The sequence below is a fragment of the Alligator mississippiensis genome, chromosome 16, assembly GCF_030867095.1.
Source record: "Alligator mississippiensis isolate rAllMis1 chromosome 16, rAllMis1, whole genome shotgun sequence".
Lineage (NCBI taxonomy): Eukaryota > Metazoa > Chordata > Crocodylia > Alligatoridae > Alligator > Alligator mississippiensis.
The window spans coordinates 29506062-29530418 of NC_081839.1; the positions used below are offsets into that span (position 1 = coordinate 29506062).

General features: G+C 42.3%; 2 long non-coding RNA genes across 12 annotated transcripts in view; one reads left to right on the forward strand and one right to left on the reverse strand.

Annotated features, from left to right (window-relative positions):
- Positions 1–24357, forward strand: part of LOC132246464 (uncharacterized) — a 189028-nt gene that overhangs the window by 129832 nt on the left and 34839 nt on the right. For 8 of the 11 annotated variants that reach the window (XR_009457770.1, XR_009457768.1, XR_009457765.1 and 5 more), the window contains 5 exons: positions 1252–1507; positions 2856–2890; positions 4466–4520; positions 6670–6730; positions 10104–10183. This is a non-coding gene — a long non-coding RNA (uncharacterized LOC132246464). Of the gene's footprint in view, positions 1–1251; positions 1508–2855; positions 2891–4465; positions 4521–6669; positions 6731–7462; positions 7515–10103; positions 10184–24357 lie in introns of all 11 variants that reach the window. The other 3 variants (XR_009457767.1, XR_009457772.1, XR_009457774.1) reach the window with 3 other exon arrangements.
- On the reverse strand, positions 8580–9528 carry LOC109283128 (uncharacterized). The gene is made up of 2 exons (XR_002090193.2): positions 9287–9528; positions 8580–8968 (listed from the first exon to the last, which is right to left on the reverse strand). It is a non-coding gene; the product is annotated as an uncharacterized LOC109283128 (long non-coding RNA).

The window sequence follows — 24357 nt, forward strand, 5'->3', positions numbered from 1 at the left end:
CACACAGTTATGTCAGCGTGGCAGACTAGACCCAGGTGCACCTGCTGTGCTGTGCTGGGTTAGCATCGTGCCATTATTCTATTGCAATCATTGTGAAACCTCCCGGTGGACCTAGAACATCAAGCATCCATGCAGGCATGCTTTTCTTGCCTGGCATGCCTAACGCAACTTTTATTTGCTTGTCCATTGCTTGGCTCCTACGGTGACGGGCATGACAAATCTTGAGCGATTCTAACATGTTAGCAGCAGCAAGATGATTGAGGTATTGTAATATAACAAACAAGAAGAGGTGGACTCATAAAGCAAGCAATTGTGGATCCATTGGTCCAAGGATCTGAAGTGCTCCAGGACCTGCCCTGTTACTAGGTTGTTCTAGTTCTAATTTCACATAACCGATTGAACATCCCATCCAGGCGGAGAAAAGAACACATGCCAAACCTGTGGTAAATGTGCCCAGGGACCAACTCTGCTGTCAACCTATATAGCAATAGTTCAAAGTGTCTTTTTTTTTTTTTACTCCTTTTTAAAACATAATTCGCTGCTAATATGTTATTTCTGGTGAGGAATATACCACATTTAACACCTTTTTTCCTAGCTAGTTGGCACTTGAGTAGAATGCTAGGAATGTGCTGAGTATTTCCTACCTCGACTGGGGATTCATCCCCTCTTTGCATATTTCTAAGCCAGCTTTGCCACTGGATGGCTTTTCTCCATGACTTATAACCAAGTTTTGGCTTTTGCCGCAGGAATGCGCCTGCCTGCTTGCACAGAGCTGTAGATGTTCTCCAACTATATTTGCCCGAGACCCCCTGCTTGGATTTCCTCTCCTAGTTTTCCAGTGACACAGTTCAAACACGTAGCCAGAGAGACATGCAATGAAGATAAAAGGTGCACATGACAGTGAAGAGTAACATTTAAAAATAATGATATACCTCCAGCTAGGTCCTATAAAAGGAAGTCTTAACTATCTGCTTTCTTCAGGCTGAGTAAGAAACAGGTGCTTTGGGGACATGGGAATAAATATATATAGTGGCTTTGAAAAATTCTCATTTAGCTCACAACCAAAATGAAGATGTGCTTGTGTCTCATTGCCCTGTGGACTGGGAGCCCCTTTGCAAACATCATGCAAAATTGACCAGAACTGAAAGGGTTTGTGTTTTGTAAAATACCTGTCGGGGTGGTCTTGATCTTATTTTGGCCTTGAAGTATTGCTATTCCTACTGCTAAATCTCTCTTCCTGTTCTTGTGCAGATCTCGCAAGCACAGAGGCAAGCTAAGAGCCTGAGTGAAGGAATTTAATTAGACACAGGGGTTGTTTCTGGGGTTAAAATACTCGGTGTTACCCTCCAGGCAGCGCATACTTGTTTGGATTCTGATCCAAACCACATGAAAGCCCATGGACTTTGACTCAGTACTTTGCTGCATTCCCTGACTTGAGGAGGAGGAGAAGGCTGTGGTTTCCAGAACAAGGGGCTGGAGCACTGGATGACGTGGTAGTGGTTGAAAGGTAATGCCATTCAAAGGCTGGGCAGCGGCAGTGTTCACGAGGGTTGCCATGAACCATTGTTATACCTGCCTCTTTCTTGGTGCTCAGTCATTGCTTTTAATGGACAGGAAACTAGGCTACTCTCTTTTCCATAACCAGTGTTGGACTCCTGTAGATGAGCAGACGGTTCCCCTTAACTATCAGTTCAGCGCGCTTCAACAGCAGGAAAAAAAACATTTGATGACTTAAAATGATCTCTGGAAGTTAAAACTGCAAAATCTGGGTTGAGGGCAGTAAGGCTGGACTCCAACTTGTGTCTGTTGCTTGAATTAAATTGGACTCAATCTTTTTTGCAGTTTATAGCAGTTTGGTAAACTTAAAAAAAAGCCACAAAATACTAGTCTCTGGACTAGTCACTGTTTTCAGCCAAAATAGGAAACAGATACCAAGATGTTGAGACCAGACTCTTTCTCCTGGCCACGGGATTCACTAAACAAATAGCCTGAGTGAAGCTGTAAGACTTTTTTTGTTAAGATGCTTTACCACAGATGGTCAAATCTTTGAGCCTTCACCCACTTCTGGCTTGAACCTGGTTTACAAGCTGCTATTTCTGACATGGGAGGCATCCAGTTTGTTGGTGCTAACGAGAGCACGTCATGAGCTTGCAGACGAAGCCTGTGGGGAGAGATTTTTGTTCCCAGATCTATCAACGGCAGAGATGGGGACACAAAATGTGGTACCCTTGAGCCTTGTGATGAGCCTGCTGGTTTTGGAGGGCGTACAGTCTGTTTCTTTCTCCATCACCATACAGCATGGCAATGCTCATGAATAAATCTGAAAGTGTTTCACAGGGGGATTATATAATATTATCCCCTTCTTGCAGGTGAGGAAAAGAAGGCGCTAAGATGTTAAATGATTTAGCAAGGGTCAGGCTGCACAGGGCTCAATGGATCTGGCTGATGAAGAACTAAATCTACTGTGTTCATAAAAGCTGGGTGCAGGGAGAGTTAGTGTTTCAAAGGCAAGCCAATAAGCTGCCAAGTCATCCCCAGAACACTGCAGGCAAATGCACCAGACACAGGTACAAGCATTAAGATGGGGCACAAGGTCATACCACAGTGTACCCAGCTTATACCCCTTTTTTCTACACAGGGGTGAGAATTTGGTAACGAGAGCTCAGCAAAGGAACAGCTGCCTGTGGACAGTTCAAAGTCCAGAGAGAGTAATTTGTAGAGCACTCTAGCAGGTTTGAGGGAAGATATGGATGACTTCAATTTGGAGGAGTTCTTAATTCACCTCTTTTCTTAAGCAAACACTTCCTTGTTGAGTGGTCAGTTCCTTAACTCGTTCCCTTCCTATTTTGTTTCAGATGATTCATACCAAACCTAAAGCTCAGCAGCTCAGGTGAGTCAAATGTCCTTCTCCCCTGCAGACTTTATTCTTAACAATTAGAGGCGGTTCTGCATGCAATCTGCGTAGGAAGAGGTTCAGAGGTCTTCAACTGCAGTCTGAACCAGAGGTTTGTTTGCATTTGCCTGAACAAATACTTTGCAGATAAGATCCCCCCCCCCCCCCAAAAAAAAATATTCACAAAAATGTAGATCCAGCTTAGTATTTCAAGCCTACCTTTAACATTTTGAAAAACTCAGCCCTTACAATGATGATGACCTGACCTGACTGCTCAAGACCTTCTAGCCTATAGATTGATTAATTGCCCACCTAGTTGAAATACCTTCCTTGTTGCAGGGTTGTTGGTTGTAGCTGTGTTGGTCTACAGACATAGTTGGGCAAGGGTCTTTGGGTAGATGTGATGCCTTGGAGACCTCAGAACAGCAGCAGTCTCCCAACGCCTGACGAAGGGTGTTTGTGCCCGAAAGCTTGCAAAGACCTTTTTCTAACTATTTAGTTGGTCCACTAACAGGTATCGCATCTACCCAAAGAACCTTGCTTGCCTAGTTGAAATACCTTCGTTGGATTTATTATTTGAGTGTCTCCATCTATTAATGCCCCAAGAGCTTTTTAAAAATGGCCGAATGTTATTATACCCACTTTATGGGATGGGTAATTGCAGATGAGAAGGTGTTAGTTAACCTGCACAAGACCATAGTAAGTTGGGGGTAGAAGTCCTAGTAGAACTCGGGTGTTCAGCGTGCAACGGGGATCCTCTCCAAAGAGACCCATCTTTCTAACTCAGGATTTAAGACCCCTTATCATACCCACCCGTAGCCACATAGGCCTTCACTCATTTAAGCTAATTTCCTAAAAGTGCCCCTTCAGTTCTCCAGGCTCTCTGACCTTCATGACGTGTCACTAAAAGTTTTGGATTGCAATGTTGCCGGCAACGTGCACTCTAACGTTGCGTCTAGCTTCCTGGCCTGTGAGAATCTCTCCTTGAGGAGTGAAACCCTTGCCTTGTTAAGTTAACAGCGGTGCATGGTGCGAAGGACAGTAAATTGCTGCAGTGGCAGAAATAAACCCACTAAACACCACAAAGGAAGCTCTTGCTTATATAGGCCTTGCTTATATTGGTTTTGATGGAAGATGCCAGCCAAGTTATGCTTCCCGTCAAGCTGATGCATTCGGTTTTTCCAGTCTTCCTTCCACCTACATAAAGTCATTACTTAAAGTTCAGCAGAGTGAAAACTAAAAGTCAGAAAGCCCATCGCTATGACAAATTTAGGACTGTCCCACAGTTTTGTGGTGCTTGGTTGTGAGTCTTGCAGGGCCTTGAAAGCTGAATCTACTTTTCTGCCCAACCTACGGGCTTCCCATTACTGTCAGTGTGAAGCTGCCTGTGGAACCAAAGAGACTGTGCAGTTGCCAGTGGATCCTATTGCTACAGATTGATGAGCAAGTCCTACCCCATTGGTACGAGAGGACAAACAATGTGACGAAGCATTGGAGCTGCTGTAACACTCCTCTACCTGTTTGTAGGAGGGAGGCAGCAAAAGGGACATCATTGCATCTCCTGTTTTGCAGATGGTGGCACTATGTTGGCTTTCTCCAGTGGCGCACAGCAAACGTTTGCAGGCAGGTACGTGAGGAGGAGTGTATCCAGGGGCTCTGCTCAGATCTGTTCACCGCAACCTGCACGCAGAGGGTCCTGCTACCGTCCAGAGCCCGTAATACCAGGTGTCTGGGATGTACATCTGCTCAGACACTAGCCTCTGGACATGGGCAGAGGACTTGGCTCCCCTACACAAATAAGTTGCTTAAGTGAAATTGAGCCCATGTGGCCCTGTTTTTTCAGGAGAGGAGAACAATGGCTCAGTGGCTACCACACTGAAATTGGAAACAGCCCTGAGCTGCTCTGTGACACAGCAAATCATCTTCATCTCTCTGGCTTCATTTACATGGTTATGCAATGGCCATTATAACGCTCCTTAAAACATGGTGGGGGTTTTGGATGCCCTAAAACTGCTGAGCGTTGTCGTTAACCTCAACTTTACCGAGCTCTTGGGAAGCTTTGAGTTAAAACCAGGGTTGTGTGAAGCTAGAGGAACAAGACAACCCCCAGGGATCAGGAGGAAGGTGCGTTTCATAAGGTTATAGCATTCCCCCCCATGAAGCTGATGGAAGCAGGCACCCAATATTTGATTTTAGATTTCTATAACCATAGCAATAAAAGGATTTCATCTGCAGAGGGAAGAATCTCAAAAAAACCCCAGAGTCTGAAAGCCTAAACCCTGCTTAATGCTAGATGCACATCCCAGGAGTATTCACGGGGCAGTTGTACCAATCCATCCATTGGCGAAAGAGGAGTTTAGAGATCCTGACCTGAGAGCAAAGACTGTAAAAGTATTGCCTGTAGCCTTTTAACTGAACGAAAATGTTAATTTTGCCCAAACCAAACGCTGACTTACGTCAGCTCCCATTTAAGGTGAGTGACATTCCCAACTGTCTGTGGTTTTATTTATTTTTTAATGAGCTTTTCTCTCTTCTTTTTTTTTTTTAAAAAAAAAAAAAAGGAAAATGATTTCCTCCCTCCTCCCCCCACTCCCTCAAATTTACAGCTTATGAATCTGCACATTAGAAAAGAAAAATGGTTGTTTAATATGTATGTCTGACCCCACTGTGCTGGGAGAATGAGATACTTTGTGGTACAGAACGTCTGGTGGCATAGGCTGGGTCCGACATTGTTAGATCTGGCAGGGATTCAGACATCTGCCAGGGGATGTGGGATTTTGTTATAAGAAGTGGGAGAGAGAGAGAGGGAGAGGGAGTGAGAGAGCACGACTGACACACAGCGAGAGAGACACAAGAAAGCTTAGGGAGGTTTGCAGCTCTCTACATACGCCTGTGTAACACGTCCTCTTTAAAATTCCCTTACTAAGCTCAGCTCCTATATTTTATATTCAGAACGAAGGTCCCCGCCCCCCTGCCCCCCACACTCCTCCCCACCTACCACCACCCTCTCTCCCTTTAACTTGTTAAGTTTGAAAGATGATATATACACACAGTTTGCTTTGCCAGTCAGCCCGTTTAAGGCCAAGATTAATGCAGTGGATTGGTGCAGTGGTGTCGCAGTGGTGCGTGATCGGAATACAAGATGGAATATAGGGGGAAAAGGCCAAGAATTGTGCCTGTGTTCTGAGTTTACACAAGTCCTCTTTAGCAACTTGTCTGATTTTTCTTTTTTTTTTAAACGTGGTGTATGCGTGTGTGTGTATGTACGTGTGTGTGTGTGTACATGTGTGTATGTGTCCGTCCCCAAATGGCCAGTGAATAAAACATTCTTCCAGCTTTTAAACAGTCTCATTTCCCCCCGGTCTTCCCCTCCCCACCCTTTTTCCTTTTGTTAAATTAGTGGGTTAAATTGGTTGCCTGACTTTTTTTTAATTTTTGTTTGGGGGGGGGAGGGGGGGGAAGATGCCAGGAGGGAAGAGAGACCGGGGTGGGGGCTTAATAGTTTTCATTGTGACTTCTAGAGAGTTGGTCTCTTTCCAGTTGTTCACATCTCAGCATGTGGAATTATTGTGCTTTCTCCCGATTTGCCACAGAATTGGCAGTCGCCTGCCATTGTTAGTCATTTGAAACTTATTTGGGTTTGATTTGATTTTTTTTTTAATTTATTTTATTTCCAACCAGGGCTTGTAAAACAAAAGAAAATTGTGGCAAGATGGTCCCCTGACCCCTCCCATTTTTCACCCCCCCCCTTCATTTTTTTTTTTTTTTTTTTTCAGTTGACTACCGGAGAATTAATACCACCCCCCCATAGGAGGGAGTGGCCTTTTAGTGATCAAGGTATGTTGGATTTTTTTTTTTTTAAGTTGTGTGTTACTATGTTAATAGTGTGGGGAAGAGACTTGACTCGAAGGTACTGGACGGGGGGTGAAGGGGTGGGGGGATGAATTACACTAGAAATGCTATACCTTGAAATAACTCAAGGGAAAATAGTTGCTGCCTCACTTGAGCTGCTTTCAAAATCTTGCTGTGCATTTTTTTTTCTTTTCCTTCTTTTTAAAGCTTTCCATAGAGAGAGGGGGGGAGGAAAAAAAAAAGAAACCAAGCCAAAAAAATTTTGAAGGCTTGATCTTGGCTTCTATACAAACAGATGTTGCCTGTCATTCCGTTGTTAAGCAGGCACCAGATTGGAGCAAGCAGCAGTTTAGGGGGAACTGCAGCGGAGTTGGAAAGTGGGAGGGAAATATATATAAATATATATATAATTTTTTTTTCTGCTGTGCACATAAATATTTTTCCCCCGGAATTACCTTTAATTACAACAGAGCCTATTTGAATGGTTATTTAATTTTTTTTTTTTTTCATCCAAAAAAATTTTTTTAGGGGGCAAAAGAAACCCAAAACAAAAGCGGAAAAAGCATTAGCAGCTCACCCTAATTTACCAAAGCGGCTTTTTGCTTTTTTTGTATTTGTTGCTTTTTGTTCTTGTTGCTTTTGGGTGTGTTTTTTTTTTGTTTTGTTTTTTTTACGGGGTTTTATTTTTATTTTTATTTTTTATTTTTTTGCATGTAGGTGAACATGTATAGGAAAGGGGGTTCTGTTGGAAATGCTTAAGGCATTCTCGGTAAGTGAATGTTTACAATGAATTAGGTCAGGGTTTCTGTCGTTTTTCTTGCTGCAGACCCCGTTTCTGACGGGTTTGCAACTAAGTTCTCTGTAAGTATAATTGTGAAAGTTGAAGGCCTTTTTGTCGCCTTTCCAAGTTTTAGCAACATTGTAAGAACAAGAATCACATTGTTTATACAGTAGAAATTCTAACGAAACACGGATACTCTCCATATTGTCGCTCTTTTGTGTGCTGCATGTGCTTGCGGATTTAATCCCCCTGGTTTTTTTTATGCTCTTTTTAAAAATTTCCCTCTTCTTTATATTTTTCCGCTTTTCTAATCTAATTGCGGCATGCTCGGGGGGAGAAAAAAACATGGGAGTTTTGAACTGAAAGAGTTAAAAGTTTCTTGGCACGAAAGCAGCAGTTTAGCAACAGATCAATTCATTTAAATGAAAGAAATCACAGACCAAGCCATCTGATTTTGAAATTTCACATTATGCTTCCACTTTAAAACAAATCTTCCATTTTCCTTTCCCCTTGATTAATCAACGCTGCTCTTGTTTGTCTGTTGATTTTTCATAGAAACTTTGTCTATAGTCAGACTTTTTTCCCCTTGCTGTATACATAGCATATGTCTGTGTGTTGTGGTGTAGTCTTCATTTGCTATTTATACATATTGCACTTACCACTACCGTAAACAGTCGACTATAAACCTCTGCACATACAACAGCTTGCAGTGGCAGAGTTTTTCTTCTTCGTTATTATTTTGTTGGAAATAAAATTTAATATTTCCATGTGCAGACTATATAAACTATCATCAATGTGCTATGAAAAATATTAGTCCCTAGCTGTCCTGGGTTGCTAAACATGCACTTTGTATACATGCATGTATGTGTAAACGTACAAGACTAACTCAAGATACAATATTTGATGGTGATCAACAACTAATATGTAATCTATAGATGACGATGCATTGTTGGATATACCTGATGTATATCCCCATCTCATTGTACACTAACTTTGTGTGTATACATGTGTGCACAGACTGAAAGTTTCTATCCTTTAATACTTAGAATGTGCTAAATATATCATATTTATTCCATCAAATTTTTCCTGGCTATTTAAAGCCTGACAAGAATCCATAAATAATGTTTTTGTTGGTTCATTTAGTGCATTTGAATATCAAGTTCGGGTAGGGTTTTTTGGAGGAGGGGTAGCTACGTTCCATAAAATAAAGTAAAATAAAGCATTGGGGAGGTTGTTTTGTCTGTTGCCGTCTTCAATTTATGCAACCTTCCTTTAAAAAAAAAAAAAAAAGTCACTTAGCTCACAATAAATGAATGTGTTTGGTGAGAGAATTGCAGCCCCTTATTGAATTTTGATGGAGGCTTCTGCGCCGTGATGCTGAGTCTTTTCGTGGCGGTGTTGCGTCAACAGAAAGGCCACGATGCTTGGGTATGGATGAGCTCCTATCAGAGGAAAGCAGCATAAGGGTGGTGATGGGGAGAACCTTCTTTGTTAGGCTAAAAAATATATAACCCTCCCTCCCCCCCCTCCCCACCGCCCAGCAAAATCCCCTCTCCAAAAATACACGAGTGAAAGAGAGAATAGGAGTGAGAGAAAATGGGGATTATATAAGAAATTGCACCCTCCACCCCTTATGTGACTATGGTGGATCATAGACCTGGACATTTATCATGTCTTGTTCTTAGTAGTGTTCCCCACCCCCCCCCCCATTTTATCAGAGATTGTCAGGGCTCTGAGCAAAAGGAGCACCCCCAAAATACCAGCGACATTTCGATGGGTGTCATTATAGTTACATCACGGCGCGCTCCTTCCCCAGCTCCGTTCTCGGGCGAAATTCAAATAATTTTTCTCCTGTTAGCAGCTGTGCACGGTTTTAAGTCGGTCTGTAACGTTGCGAAAGGAACAATAAAATGAAAGGCAAAACCAGCATCTCAAAACTTGGCAAGTGAAAGCAGCTTGGACTGGCAGCCAAGAATCCTGCTGTGGTGCAAAAAGAATAGCATCCACGAAGCCACCACAATCAGGGGTTTCTCTTCTTTTAACAATCGCGTCGGCAGAGAGAAATAATTATTCCTTGAATCAGGTTTAAAGAGTCAAAAAGCTTAAAATGCTTGCTTGGTGAATCTTCTCAAAAGCAGGTAACGATCTTCCGATTTGAATTCTGTCTTGCCAAAATTTAACTGTGTAAGGAACTATACTTGCTAACTAATCTTTTTTTAAAGAAGTTGATGCATGCAACTAACCCAAAACGCATTTGCTGCTGCAAGCTCCAAGTTTGGCTTGATTTGCATTATTCGTGTTGGTGGCATTAGATTTGGCAGATTTCTTAAACGTTTTACGTATCGTCAGAAATGGGGTTTATTCTCGGAGATTTAACCTGTTATGCTAGGGGCAAATTGAGCAGAGGGGTAACATCAACGCCGCCTTCTATTATGAGCAACCGGGTTTTTGCCTTTGAGATCCTGTCTTTCTCCTTTTGGTTTTCTGCTCCTAAAAGTGCAGAACAGAGTGTACAAAGGGCAGTGCAGATGATTTAAAATGCCACAAAAAAATCTCTCTAAATGTTTTATTTTCTAGGATGTATTTCTAGAAGTGTTGGGCCTAGCAAGATGGCAGCGCGTGTACAATAAGAATTCTTATGAAGTGCCGCCGCGAAGGTAAAGTGATTTCTATTAAATTCTCCTTTGACTGTGTTTTTATTTATTTTTATTGTGAAGTACTTCAACCTACAGGTATATCAACATAGATCTCAGGGAAAAAAACAGATAAAAAATCATTTTTTTTTCTAAAGGCCTGTATTCAACTGAGTTAAAACTAGGGGGAGGGGAATTGTTTAGGAGTAATGTTTCTTATTTGTCTGATTTTTACGGCTGAAATATGAAATGGCTGCAAACAGCTCTTATTCAGACACACAATGCATTCCACATCGATCGATTTTCTTGGAAAGTGCATTTGTGCAGTGTGGTTTGCTAGAGAACCACCCACAGACCAAACCCAGCCTAATGCTTTTAGAGACATATATATATATAATTTGTACATATTCCGCTATACATTCCCTTGACTGAAAGGCTGGAAAATGCCAGTCTTCTAAAGGGTTAGTGTTAATCAGCATGTCTCTTATTTTTACTATCCCTATTTTCTATGACAAGTTTTTGGTGATTTATTATGATCACTTTTTGGGTCTTAAATAATAGTTGAGCAAAATATATTAGAAGAGACTGCAGAATCTCTACCGTGTCAGTTGACGCTTTTGATTTCCAGTTTAACGTGCAAATATGTCCTCGAGACAATTGGTGCATTCCTCTGCCAGAGGTTTTTGCCACTTTTTTTAATCGCTCGCCAGGTCTCCAGAAGATATTAACCACTGCATAATTGATCTATTTGGTGAAATGTTTCAAAACTCACCTTTCCTGTAACCCATAGTTTTCCTCCTAGCACCCTGAATGCATTCGATGGAAAACAATGGCATGCAATTTAGAAAAAATCAGATTTAGAAACGTAGGATCCCAGTTCAAAAGAATATTTGTTGCTTTGTATCCCCCTCTCCCTTCCCTATTTGCTTCTGCTTTTACTGGTTCAGAAATTTTAAACTATTTATTTGTTTAGAGTGTATTTATTTTACAAGCCCTAGGAAGTGCTAGCTTGGCCCTGGACACTTTGTTAGAGGATATAGATATCACAAAATGAAAAGGGCATGCCTACCAAAGTGCCTTTCTCTAGTCTCAAAAGAATACAGTAGTAGTTCCATAAGATCCATAGTGGAGACTCACTGGAGTGACTTCTGGTACTGTTTTGACACATACATTTGCAATTCTGGAGAGTTTTATTATAACTTTTAAACACGTATAGCTATGAAAATGAATTTTTGTACACTCCCAAGTTTTCCTTTTATTTTGCTTCAAAAAGCCATTGATCAAGACAGCAATAGATGGAGGGCCAGATTTTCAACATTGCCCAGTATCCAGAAGCTCCCATTGCGAACAAGTGCATAGCTCTACGTATTTCAGGTGGCCTAAAATGGAGCTGAATTGCTGTGGAAATCTGGCTGATAGGGTCCACCAGTTTTGGTGTGTCCAGTACCCTCGACATCCATTGAAACCAATGAGAGCTGAAGGCAGGCATCATATCATAATGTTCAGAGGCCACCAAAATGCTTAACTCCCCATTTAGTTTAATTTTTGTTAAGGACAGTAATGAATATAGCAGTGATTGGGGGAGAAGAATATTAGGTTCAAAGAAAGAATTATTAGAAGAAAGGAATCGTAGTTAATGTTTTATGTACTGTATACACTTTACAGTAAGGGTATTAAATAAGAATACAAGGCAAGGATTTAAGAAATATCATTTAATATCTTCCCCAGAGACCCAGGCACATGTTTTGGGACCTCCAAAAACACTGTGCACCAGATATATAGAACTACGAGTTCCATTATAAAGAGTATCAACAGTTACAGACCCCTGTGTTGCATCCTTAAAGATACTTGCAAGTGTAAAGCAAAATTCCTAGCAGTTGTAATCGATCCTCGTACATGTAGCAGCCGCTCTATTAACTCTTTCTAATTACAGACCACTCTTGGGAATCGTAGAAGTGTCAGAAAGTATTTTGCATTTTACACTTCAGGTCCTCTAAAATATATCACCTTGGTGAAATTCATTGTAGAAAAGGTTCAAGTGTGCCATATTCAGTTGGCTATTCCCTGAGAGAGAGAGACATGTCTATGTAAATGTAGGTATGTATAGTCTCTGGTTGGGGCTCCGTAACATGTATACATTGTCCCACTTTCTTGACCATATTATACTTGATGGTAGGCCAGAACTTTTAATTGCCGGCGCTCCTAGATTCCTTTACAGGCTTCCATATAAAAGCTGCTCTGATTCTTGCAAGGCACCAAACACCTGATCATGGGATGATTTTTGAGCTCTTAGACCTTATGAAAACCTGGTCACGTTTTAGGTAGGTACCCCCAGATCTGTACAGGAGCTGAACTTGAGCCAGTTGTGTTTGCAGATATTAGCCATAGTTTAACATCTCCATTTCTGGGTAGAGGTTGAATAGAGATCCAGGAGGTTCCTGTAACCAGCCCACACAAGTAGTTCCAAAAAGGAAAGTGCAGTTCTCTGAAGTGGGTCCGTTTATCAGGCCAGAGGGGTAAAGCATTTCATTTCAAGAACCTGCACGTGAACAGAAATGAGCAAAATAATCCCTGTTGCACAATTATTTTAGAGAAGTTGATGACATTACACTTTAATGAAAAAATACCCAGTTTTTCCAAATTTTATCTTTCATCTGAGATTTGGGAGGAATAGAAAAGGGAAGATGGATTTTTTTTCGGGGGGGGGGAGGAGGAAGGGGGAGAAGGGAGAGAAGTGAGGTTAATGTTAATAAGTTTGTTCAAAAATTCCATTCCAATCTTCAGCAAAGTGACTTATGTTTAATTTTCTTCTCATCTTCAGCACTGCACACACCCAAAGTAATTCCATTAACTTTAAGTACACACTAATTATACAAGAGAGAGGACTTCAGAGGAATTTTTTTTTTAGTTGCAATGGCTGACGTTTGCTTCTAAATGAAGTTAAATCTTATTAGAAACGGGTAAAATATTCACATGGCTTTTTCTGCCTCTAGCTCTTTAGGTAGAACTATATAGCCAGCATTTGCAAGATATTTAGGGATGAATGCATTGTTATGTATATTAGCAGAGATTATATTTTTTGCCTGCCCTTCAAATCTTAATTGTTCTTAATGATTTTTTTTTAAAAGGCAGTAGTTAGTAGTTACGTACTATTAGTGACTGTTCTGAAAGTCAGTGAAACTCATCTTTCTTTTGTATGGTTGTTTCTTTTGGCGGTTTAGTCAGGATACCAGAATGAACGGAAAGACGATCCTTTTCTTAAACAAACAAACAAAAAAGTTAATATATTTTAAAGAAGTACAAACTCTCATTGATTTTTTTTAATTTTTGTTTTAAAGCACTCTCCTGTTACAATCTAACACAAGTAGGAACTCTTCCCCTGTTGTTGGCTCACCCGACAATTTTCAATAAATCAGTAAAGCCGGTCATTGGTTATTTAGTGTCATATCATCATCATCATCATCCATGATTCCATCCCAAAAGTAGTGACGAAACAGAAACAGTTACTTTTTGGTTCCCACCATATTATTCATAACTTATTTTGCTGCTATTTTTTAAAAAGATGTTACTATTGTTTCCTTTGCTCTGGTGTAACGCAGATAACGTTAGCAATTGCTGTAAAACAAGCAGGTCTTCCTAAAAGTTGTCTTTTTAATGTACTGAAGAGTTGGAACGCTGCTACTTACTAACAGAACTGACATTTTATTTGCAGAATGTTTTAACAAAGTAAAATTAACAAACTAATTAATAAAGAAGAAATCGATGCCCGTTGCCACAAACCCGTAGATCCGAACTTGTGGTGATATTCCACACAAGCTTGTATCTATAGGTATGTGTCTTCATGGCAAGCGCACAAAATGTGGGTCTGTTGTGTTTAACCTGACAATGTCCAACTTTGCTACTAGCATCTCCTCTCCCTCCTTTCCCTCTTTTTAAGAAATAGAAAATGAGAGTTGAAAACCTTGTTCTGCAATCATCATGTCGGTTTTTGGCTTTGATTATTATTATTATTAAAATGCACTCGTGGTCATCCAAAACCAGCAACTTATTTGTGTCTGAGTAAAGTGGGACGTCGAGAGTTATTTGACATTAGGCTAAAAAAATTAAATCTCTGATGCCTTGCGTATGGTCTGAATATTTTATTCTGGTTGTTCATATTTCTTTGTGATGTCGGGTCAACAAATAACAAAAAACTTACTTCATTTATAAAATAAGTTGAATTCGTTGTTACAGTGAGGAAACACAGGCCTCTTCTGGAAAGCGAGTTGTTCTGTGAGCATTTGTCCAACAGTTTTACCTCTATAGATTGAAAACCTCTCTAAAGCACAAATTTTGTTCTCATTAGACCAGTATCAATCTGAAGTGACTTCACTGGAGGCATTGGATAGAGCTCTCCAACTCTTAATCTCTCAAAAATGAACTTGTTGCATACCCCCATTCCCTTTCCTTCATGTGAAAGATATTATCTATTTCTTTCAAAGCAGTTTGTAGAAAAAAGAGCAAATCTCGGAGGATTACTAAAATGGGAAAAAATGTGTAAACAAACACTTAACATGAAAACCGCTGTAAAAGAGCTGCAAAATTTTTGTCATGAAAAGTAAAACAATTGCTTTTAAAACTGGGGAGCATTAAAAGCAAAGTAACCTAGAGCTTCTACATATTAACACTTAAAGCTGTATAGACACAAAATTGTCAATGGTTTCTTTTAGCAGCTTTCCATGCTACTTCTGCTGAAGTGTGGGTCTGCATATCCATTTTTTAATTTGACTTTTGTCTGAACTTTGGGTAGATGTCTCCAGTCCAGAAATGAGGGTCTCCCCCCGCTTTGCTGGATTGCCTGTTTTATATTGTATGCAGGCAAAATAATAGCAGAGAGAGGTTTTTTTATTCTTCTAAACAATCCAAATGCTTTTCTACGTCCCTAGAAATAGAAATCATCTTTATATTTAACCTACACCATTTTGGCAGGATGTTTGCTTTAATAATGCCAATGTCCTTCCCCATGTGCTTGGATTGAAAGGTTTTAAATGAGTATCTTTCATATCTATGTGGTTACTATAAGAACTTGTACACAACAGAGGGTATGCAATGCATTATATAAGGTAGCTATTCTTCAGGTGTACAGTTGCTCCCTATTGTTAGAGCAGCTTCAAGGTTGTGGTCCATCATTCTGGTTGCTTGTTCTCAGAATTGCATAGATGAAGTATCTGTAATGATACATGTTGTTAATTTGTATGTTGGCTTTTCAGAGAATGGGCAATGGAGTGACTTTTTGATGCATCCTTTTCAGTTATTCTCTGTTACTTCAAGGCCATGATGAGGCTCAGTTAGGGACACTTCCCAAAATGCCAGCTTGTGAACAAGTCTCTCATTACTGAAATAAATAGTACAGTTCCCATTGGCCTCAACAGTCTTGGATCAAGCATCACGATCGGAGTCAGAGGGAGTTTTGCCATTGACACGATAAGATCAGAATGACGCGGTACCTGATGGACACAACAGGATGGGTTTATCCTAGGAACGCTAAGCGTATGGATTGCTTTTAATACTTTAAAGGCAATCTTTAATGCACAGAGTTTAAAGTCAAAAGGGACTCCTAGATTATCTTGTTTAACCTCCAATGAGAAGACACGCAAATAAAATCCTCCAAAGCTTTACGTGCTTTGGAATTCAGTTTTTTTAATCTAAATATGGCATTTGCAGACATTGGTCTGCTAACTGAGCTTATTGAGAAGACCCCAGTTAATCACCGACGAGTTTCTAGAGTTTCTGGATGCTGGCACTTCCAGTGGCATTACTTTGTTAATGCCAGACTCTCCATCAGAGGAGCTGCCGGGTCCTGTGTAATAAATGAGTCTTTGCTGTTGGTTTTTCAGGGGTTTTTTTTTTTAAAAATATTTTTGGATTAAATAAATACTTGAGCCAGGAAGAAGGAAAAAAAATCTGCCTTTTTCACATAGTTTAGTTCAGGTTTGGGCTTTTTTTTTTTTTTTCCTATTTACTTTGCTGGAACCTGCTTATAAATATCCACTTTTTTTTTTTGGTGGGGAAAAATTGATCTAAATTTGACTGGGTGTCTAGAAAGGATACTTAAAATGTCTCCTTTGGGATGGAGAACGTGGGCACCACACTGCTCTGTGCAGAATGACCTCATTTTCCTTTCTGGGGCTACGCGATGCTGAATGCCGTTCTGGGTGCCACGTGCTTCTGAATGCTGCAGACCTAGACCTGCCTCACTGTGACCCTGGGCAAGTCCCTTTCCCTTCCTGCACATCGCTTTCCCTTTCTAGAAAATGGAAAAATGAATGATCCCTTTTTCCGTGCAGTACTTGGTGATATATAAAGGAATAGCTGCATCTAAGAGCTAAATAATATTAGCCCCCCCTCTCCATTTCCAGAGTAGATTTACCTGCCATATATGGTACATTGGCTCACATTATAAAATATGAGTCAGGTTTTCAAAACAGCTCCGGCACCACTGAGGCCCACAGATTTTCCACAGCACATTGGGTGCACATCTGAGCTGACCTGTTTGGAAAACCTGGCATCAGTTGCAGGTGCTGAGCTCTGAGTTTCTGGAGCTGCTGAAAGCTGGCACTTACTGTCATGGCTTTAAATGTGCCAGGAGCTCCGTACCATGTGATACACCATTCTTGTGTGAATCTGTTCCCGTAATCCCTAGTGCTGGCCTTCCAAAAGGGACTTTTCAAGTATGAATGAATCATTGCTTTGGGTAGCAAGATTTCCTTACAGAGAGGGCTGCTTTGCTAAATTCCAGTTATGGGACTGTCATTACCATAAAGCATAAATGAAAACGTAACTGAAAAAAATGTATTTTCAGTGTTGCTACATACCAGTGAGGTACATAAGCATAATTATCTCCAGAGGGAGAGAGGAAGGTCCTCCCACCACAAAGTATTGAATGCTTGGGAGCTGTGAAGCTCCCTCCAAGGGAGCTGAGTGCCCCGAACCTTTCAGATGCCCAGGATCGCAGAGAAACCCTGCCTGTGCACATATGTTGTGTGTGACAGGGGCAGCTGCACTGGTGCTGACAATAATTGTAACGTAAGTGTAGACAGAGTTAATGCCCTTTGAATGCATTGTCAAGTTGACTTTTGAGTCATGGTTTTTGAAACGGGGCTGAACCCGACTGTGGTCCTGGCCATCAAACCATTTCAGCCTCAGTTCCACAGCCACTGTTTTCTTGGTGGTGCGAAGGCTTGGGATTCAGAGCTAAGATTAAAGCTTAGGTTTTCCGACGTCAAATCCTGTTTTCTAGCCACTTAACCATTCCCTATCCCTCTACCCCCACCCCGCCAACACACTTCTTTTTTTCTTCTTATCCTTACTTGCTATTTTTAATGGCTCTGTTGGGGTTTTTGTCTGTTTTTTTGCATTTCTTGGTCTTTCAGATTTTCAGTTCTCTGACAATCCTACTGCCTCCGTTTTTCAGTTCAGCCGTTTGAAACCAAGCCGCATGATCTTTCCTACATGAGTATTATGTTTTTTTTTCCTGTTTGCTCATATTTCCCTGAACTTCATAAAGTAATTTGATTTTGGCACAACTGTGCAAAACTTCAACCGTGTCTTCTCAACAGGCTGGACTGTACAAGCAGAGTCTATAGAACCTCCAGCCTTCCAGTCTTGACTAGATGTCCCAACTTTGCTGATCAAGTTAGATTGATGCAGCAGCCTTGATCCAAGAATCTTACACCGGGCATGAAGATCCCTTCATCTTCCACTGAGATGCAGCAACTGCATAATTATTCATGGACTCTGCATAACAGCAGTTAGGGGGAGGAAGTACAGGATACTTCCCCAGTTCAAAACTGCAAGTGGAACTAGGGAGACAAGCTAGAAACGGACCTAAACACATACTCACTCTTTTGGAGAGTATCATTGGGATCCTCAAGGACAGCATAAAAGGTCTAAAGATTTTATCCGCTTATCCAGAAGACAGCATCTCCAGTGTCCCTACCGCCAGGTTGCTGCGTCACTTGATTAGTGTCTAGTCAGCAGGGAAAAACGCCTCTTTATGCACCTCTAGATGGCTTGTAGGAAGGTGGCTGGGCAATAGATGTGCCTACATTAGATATGGGAATGAATAGCATTACATTTCAATTCAGGAAAGATACTGATGTGTCTACAAGTAATCACATTTGCTTAGAGACGGAAAACACACTATTCCAAACCTGCCCTCTTATTCTGGCTTTGGGTTAAGTCAAGTCACAACTCTATTTTTCCCTTCAAAATGACAAGGTAATTTCTGGATACGTTGCACCTCTCACTGAAGGGGGGAGCTAAAGCCCTGTCGCCGATAGCCTAATATTACACCCATGCACATAGAGATACAGAAATCATTTATCTACTACTAAAATGTAATCATGCTGGGGTGAAACATGGCCAGGGTTTATTAAGCCAGAGCCAACACTGCACAATACATCTAGCAGGCCTGTGCGAACTGGCTAGTATTTGCTTTGGATTCGGATTCAGCCGAAGCACTGTCCCAATTTGAATCACTGTCCCGATTTTGATTCGGCCTAATCTGATCCGGAGATTTGACTGCTGCCCGATCTCCGAATTGCCCAGGACCATCCCCCACCCACTCTCCCAGCCGGGCAATGCCTGCACCGCCCGCCCCAGCCCCTGGCACTTGTTAAAAAAAAAGGCCCGGCTCCCCGGGTGCTGCTGGGCAGGGGGTGATCCCTGCTAGCCCCCACATTGCATGGGGGGCTCTGCACGAGGCCCCCAACCCCCAGTCCCCCCCCCCAACGGGTGTCCTGCCCAGGCCAGCTCCAGCCCTTTAAGAAAAAACAATGCAAAAAACCTCTGCACTCACTGTTCCTGCTGGTGGGGGGCGATCCCCCCTGCCACCCCATTGCCTTGCACCACATGGGAGGCTCTGCATGAGCCCCCAAAGCCCTGAGGCCACTGGAGGAGCCGTAAGTCCCCGGACTTTTCTCCTTTTTTTGTTTTTTTTCCTTAAAGGAGCTGGCCTGGGTGGGCCACCCATGGGGGGGAATTGGGGAGCTCGTGGAAGAACCCCCTATGCAGTGGGGGGCAGCGGGGATCACCCCCCTGCCCAGCAACACCCAATGAGCACCGGGGCTTTTTTTTTAAAGTACAGAGCTGGGGCAAGCAGGTGCAGCCGTGGCGGGTGGGAGGGCTGGCAGGGTTCCCCCCATGTCCCCTCCCCTGCCCCTAGTACTTTCCAGTTTGGAGTTGGCTGCGGCTCCCTGCTGCAGCCACCGGGGACTGCCTGAATCATCAAAGCTCTCCAAATCTTTAAGTTGGTCCCCCGATTCGATTCGGATTTGGAGATTCGCCACTGAATCGGGCCGAATCTCCTCTGAATCAAATCAACACCCGAAGCTTCACACAGCCCTAAAGTTTAGGACCAGAACTACAGAGCACTGTATCCAATTGCAACTGCAAGAGGGAATTTGGGTAGGCAGAATGCAGTTACCCTTACTGGAGTTTGAAACTGAGCCAAACAGACTTGTTCAAAATAATCAAATGCGTTTAAACTTTTAAAATACAAAGCGATACCCTGTGGCTTGCTCTTTTAAAACCAGAGAGCAAGTCTTTTTGTTCTATCAAGAAGGGAAAAAGAGAGGATGATGTATCTTATGGTTCAGATATTTATTAAACTGGGACTCAGTTCTGCATTGCATTTCAGGATCTATTTTAAACTTCCTCTCTGACCATGGAGAAGTCCCTTAATTTTCAGTTGCCTCTGGTCGGCATCTGTAAATCCAGGACAGTGATTAGAGCTGGTAAATGAATTGCAAATCTGAGAACTAGCTGCCAAGCAAATTACAACTGGAAACATTGGGCCAGTTCAAACTCTGGATGCAAGAAATCCCCAAGAGCTATGCAGACATTGCATCTCTTGATAGAAAGGGCCATAGTAATCTGCAGGGAGGAAAAAGTTGGTGCACGCTTGCTAGGGCATACGTCATTCTGTTGAAGAGTTTACAGTCTGCGCCACCTCGTCATGACAAAACGTGGTCATGTGATGGCATTGTGAGTGACACCAAGCTCTGATGTGGCACCTTAGCATTCCTCTCGCACTTCCTGGTGGGCAAGCAGAACCAGTTTTGTCTCCAAGTTAAACTCAAGTCGACTGGGCCTAGGAAATACAAAGCTCCATGTTAGGTAAATCAGAGCGGATTCAGAGCACTTGACCACCAAGCCCCCTTTGCAAAAATAAATAAACAAATAAAAATGCAGCCTAAAGCTAATTTTTGTTTGTTTGCTTGCTTTGGAAAGATGCCGACAACTTTCAAAAGAAAATCTATTTGGGAAAAGGGTCTGCTTTTCTGAGTCTTAGCTGCATCCAAATGAAATTTATCATGGAATCCATAGGAAATTAGGATTGGAAGAGGCTTCAGGAGGTCACGTCTAGTCCAACCCCCTCCTCAAAGCAGGGCCAGCCCCAACTACATCATCCCAGCCAAGACTTTGTCTAGCCAGGTCCTAAAAACCTCCAAGAATGGAGATCCCACCATCTCTCTGCATTAACCTGTTCCGGTGCTTTACTTCCCTCCTAGTGAGAGAGTTTTTTCCTAATATCTAACCTAAACTTCCCTTTCTGCAATTTGAGCCCATTGCTCCTTGTTCTGTCATCTGCCCCCTCTGAGAACAGCCCAGCTCCATCCTCAAGGGAAGAAGGAGGATCCAGGGAACTACAGAGCAGTCAGCCTCACCTCAGTCCCTGAAAAAATCATGGAGCCAGATCCTCAAGGAATCCATTTCTAAGCACTTGGAGGAGAAAAAGATGATTAGGAGCAGTCAGCATGGGTTCACCAGCGGCAAGTCATGCCTGGTCAACCTGATTGTCTTCTGTGATGAGATGACTGGCTCTGCGGATGTGGGGAGACTGGTGGATGTGGTATACTTTGATTTTTAGCAAGACTTTAGATATGGTTTCCCACAATGTTCTCCCAGGCAAGTTAAGGAAGTACAGGCTGGATGAATGGACTGTAAGGCATATACAAAACTGGCTGGAGCATTGGGCTCGGAGGGTAGTAATCAATGGCTCAATGTCTAGTTGGCAGCCGGTATCAAGTGGAGTGTCCCTTGATACCGGGGGCCGGTTTTGTTCAACGTCTTCATCAAAGACCTGGAAGATGGCACAAAGTGCACCCTCAGCAAGTCTGCAGATGGCACCAAGCTGCAGGGAGTAGTAGATACACTGGAGGGTAGGGCCAGGATTCAGAGTGACCTAGACAAACTGGAGGATTGGGCCAAAAGGGGATATTGTGAGGTTCCACAAGGACAAGTGCAAAGTCCTGCACTCAGGACAGAATAACCCCATGCCCCAGTACAGGCTGGGGGCTGACTCTGCAGAAAAGGACCTGGGGGTTACAGTGGACCAGGGGACAATAAGCTGAACATGAGCCAGCAGTGTGCCCTTGGTGCCAAGAAGGCTAATGGCATCCTGGGCTGCATTGGTAGGTGTGTTGCCAGCGGGTCAAGGGAAGGGATTATTCCCCTCTATTCAACACTGGTGAGGCTGCATCTGGAGTAGTGTGTCCAGTTTTGGGCCCCTGCTAGAGGAAGGATGTAGACAAATTGGAGAGAGTTCAGTCGAGGGAGACAAAAATGGTTCAGGGACCTGGGGGACATGACTAATGAGGAAACACTGAAGGAACTGAGCTTATTTAGTCTAGAGAAGAGGCGACTGAGAGGGAATTTAATAGCAGCCTTCAACTACCTGAAGAGTGGCTCCAAAGAGGATGGAGCTGGGCTGTTCTCAGTGGTGGCAGACGACAGAGCAAGGAGCAACCGTCCCATGTTGCAGCAAGGGAAGTTTAGGTTAGATATTGGGAAGAATTTTCTCGCTAGGAGGGTAATAAAACACTGGAAGAGGTTACCCAGAGAGGTGGTAGATTATCCATCCTCGGAGGTTTTCAAAACCCGGCTAGACAAAACCTTGGTTGGGATGCTGTAGTTGGGGCTGGTCCTGCTTGGAGCAAAGGGTTGCACTAAATGTGACCTCCTGAGGTCCCGTCCAGCCCTAACTTTTTATGATTCTTTATAACCACTCTTCAGATAGTTGAAGGCTGCTATCAAATTCCCCACTCAGTCTTCTCTTCTCCAGATTAAATAAGCCCAGTTCCCTCAGCCTTTCTTCAGAAGTCATGTCACAGCCCCCGAACCATTTCCATTACCCTCTGCTGGACTCTCTCTTATTTGTCCACATGATTTCTGTAGTGCGGGGCCCAAAACTGGACACAGCACTATAGATGTGGCCTCAACAGTGCTGAATAGAGGGGGATTTCTAAACGAATGCTCTACGTCTGTGATAATTCAGTGGAGTTTGATGCCTCATCCAAACTCCTCTGAGCTGGAGGGAACCTTTGAGCCTCTTGAAGTTCGAAGTGTGTCATCAAACACATCTGAACAATTACTCACTGCTTAATGAATAGACCATTAACAATCATATCACCATTTCCATTGAAAATTCCCTTATGCCTGAGGTTTTCAAAAGTCAGATGTAAAAAAGATCACTCCAGACTAAAGTGGACCTCGAATTGGGGTATTTCTGGGCTTCTGTATTCGGTTTTTTTCTCCACGACTTATGCAAACTTGCACAGTGCAAGAGATTTCCACCCCACAATTGCAAGACCTACAAAGCCTAGTTGAGATCTGAAAATAAAGGTGGGTCCATTCTCTCCTTTTTACATCTTTCCCAAAAGGCACATTTTATAGTCAAATCTCAGCTGAGAATACATGAGACCGAACAGAACCCAGTTTCTCTTTCCCGGAGTTGTTTTGACCTGGCATCACTAATGTTTTATGTCCCTCATTTGCTGCAAGTCAGCAGAAATGATCAGTAGAAATGTTCAGAGTTGTACAGAACTAGTGATTTTTTTCAGGCAACATTTCCTTTGAATATCTACTCTTTTTCTTTTTTTCTTTGAGGGGGGGGAGGAACTGAGAGGCTTACCCTCCTTGAAATTATACTTCTTTTGCATTTTGACAGAGCAATTTTTGCATCAAAAGATGTGTTTTTAAAAGGAATTTTGAAATATTCGAGACGGACGTGATCACTCAGAAATGAGGCCACGTTATCGCTTCTCAAAAAAAATCACCAATGTTTATGACCTTTGGGTGGAAATGGGATTTCTTTCATATTTGTAATGAGGAACAAATCTACTGGGGCAGCATTAACAAAATGGTTAAAGCCATAAAGTTCAGCTCCAGATCGGAACTTTCCCGACCTTCAATGGAGTTTCTTTGCCACATCAGGAGCCAGAATTCAGATTCAGGCCCAGAACCACCCTGACTTAAAGTCTGCCAGTAGTACTCTCTGTGATACCCTTCTCCAGACCAAGACATACATCCTAATCCAATAGCCCTTCAATTTTGTGAAATATTGCCATCTATGGTACAACCTGTACTGATTTTATAGCTAGAACCCCTGGGTCTGATTGTGTCTAGACTAAGGTATTAATTACAGGTTGATTCTGATTTTTCAGTACAGCTACTCCATATCTCCTGGAAACCACAAGAAGAGCTGTTGAGTAAGAAGGCACCATTTTTAAAGAGGCGCATTTCTGATGACAGTGCTGCTTGAAAACAGTTCTCCAGAAAATTAGCTCAGCTATGGCACAGATTATTCCCCTTGTCCATAACTGTGTGAATCACTTCCTGAATTATGAAGAAGCAACGTGCTTTAAAAAAGACCCAGAGGTGCACAGACTTGAAAAGACTCTTTTCCCAACTAGAGCACTTTCCCCTACCACTATATTTAATAAGGATTTTTATGACATCAATACATATCATAATTGAACATTGTCATTACATGACTGCACATATTTACCCTAATTACATAATTGCCTATAATTGCACTAATTGGGTAAAGACATAATTGACTAAAATCACTGTAAAACAAACAAGGAAATGCACACAACCAGAAGATGGTACATTGAAAAGCACCAGTGCTGTAAGTCTAACTCCATAAATGACAGCATACACCATACACACAAGCAATTGCAGGGTGCAGTTAAGGTGGAACGTAATTAGGTGACCCATGCTTTCGTATTCGATGGTAATTGCTCAACTAAATCAGCTATCGCTGGAGACTCTAGCTGACCCAGCTGAGTGGAGCAGTACTGAGTAGGCGGTCATCTTCTTGAATGATACCACTTTCCTGGATCTGCCGAAGGCACAAGGCTGTGACAGATACA